Below are 2077 nucleotides of genomic sequence, written 5' to 3'. Positions count from 1 at the left end.
TTTGTCATATCATATTGGTCATTAATAGCATTTGTACAAATACTTAGACTGGTATATGAAAAGTTTATATGCGGCTTATACAGCTTCATACATAAAGACAAATCATAGAGTGTTCAATATATGATGGGGAGATATGAAATTTTCAATTCCTAGAAGTGAATTTCCTTTAAGTCCTATCTAAAGTTCAATTTAATTATTTGTCCTGAAAAGTATATAAAGAGCATGATAAAATAGCAGCTATTCAGCTTAAGAAATTATTTCGCTTTAACTTAGCTTAATTAACCTGTCCTATACACAATGATGTAATGCTTACGTGCGTTATAAAGTGTATACACATATTTAAACGAAAAACTATTACGGTTAGGTAAATTTTAATTTTGATATACAAATTCATTGTTTTACATTAATTTGTTTGTATAAGCATCTTAGGCCAATTTTTAACTAAACCATATTACACACATTCATATAGAGTAGTTATTAGTAGCCTACAGACTTGGTATTCCAACTTTTTGATAATGATGGTGTCAGTAATTTTTGCTTGGCAACATTGCTGTTCCCAACAACATCTATAAAAAAAAATTGTTCGTGAATATTGTGCCATTCGCAAATTTGATTTTAGTTATGTACATACCTACCGGTAAAATCATAATGATTAAATGATTAGACGATTGATGTCTTCATCCGCTTCATTATACTTCACAAAGGCTTCCGGCTGGACTTTTTCCACTGAATTTCAACAAAGGTTACTGGCTTGGATTAGCTTAAAAGTTGTACCTGAAACAGCATGTCAACTTTTACATTTGTCTTATGGTACGTAGAATCGCAATATTAAAAGTGAAAAGGTGTGTTTTGCCGTCAGAAAAATAATTGTGGTGGCGCTTTTGATAGTGGAGTTGAATAGCTTGGTGGTTAAGATGCTTGCCTTCCAATCCCAGGGTCCTGGGTATAATTCCTGTCTGTGTTGCAGGATTTTTTCTCACGCAACAACTCCACTCCCTAAATCTCAAATTGAGATTTAGTTTATGTAAATGCATCGTGTGTGTATGTTTGTCTTGTGTAAGGGATTGTCACCTACAAGTAGGACAGTGATGTATTCGCTATTAATAATAATAATAAAAAGACAATACAGAGCCAACAGCAGGAAGAGACGTTTTTTTTTTCACACAACCTAGTTATGGGATCGTAGTTTATATTAACTTACATTGACTGAAAACTTTTTTTAAGATTTGTGAGTCCCTCTATAATATCTATTTTATGACTCGAACCTCAAGCTCTGATTTTGCCTGTGTGTTTTAAGATTGACAATAAATACCGTTATATTTATTAAAGCATTTTATATAATATAGTGTCTACGTCCCTTAAGACGTATTTAAAAGAAGGTGTGTTGACATGCTGTCCGGTACCGCTGTTGAAAATTAATCCCGGTCGGAAACCATTGTTGAAATACAGCTGGTAATGTCCGGCCTGCGAATTGTTTTTCCTGGACGTTTGAATCAGTGGAGATTGGTAGCTCTATAGATTCAACGTAACGCCTCCTTGATGCAATGAATATTTATAGAGCTTCCTGCCGCTGTTTGCACGTCGTCCAGTGTTTATCCAAGGCTCGAGTAGGCCTACCATTTATCATGCAACACCGACTAGTCTTACTGTAGTAGTCTTCTTATAATGAAGAGTATGGTTGAACGCCCACAGACTTTAACCCTTTTTTAAAATTATTATAACAGAACATATCTAAAATAAATAATAATTATGCTATTATCTGCAAAATTATAAACATTGTTACGGCCTTTGTTTGCACTCACGCGTACATATTGTATGTGCACCAACATGCAAAACATTGCAAAAAACACCAAAATAAGAATATAATACAGTAACACTACTAATAATAATACGGCAGTACTCGTATAAATATTTTATTCTGAGGCAGATACATAAATTGTTTGATTTCTAATTTATATGAATCTATGAATCTACCTATGAAGCAACTTATTTCATTATATATATATATATATATATATATATATATATATATATATATGTGTGTGTGTGTGTGTGTGTGTGTGTGTGTATATATATA

This window comes from Anneissia japonica, unplaced genomic scaffold (genome assembly GCF_011630105.1).
Source record: "Anneissia japonica isolate Jap-2015-1 unplaced genomic scaffold, ASM1163010v1 scaffold26_len2425191_cov177, whole genome shotgun sequence".
Taxonomy (NCBI): domain Eukaryota; kingdom Metazoa; phylum Echinodermata; class Crinoidea; order Comatulida; family Comatulidae; genus Anneissia; species Anneissia japonica.
The sequence above is the reverse complement of the archived record's forward strand: the minus strand, read 5'-3'. Positions refer to the sequence as shown.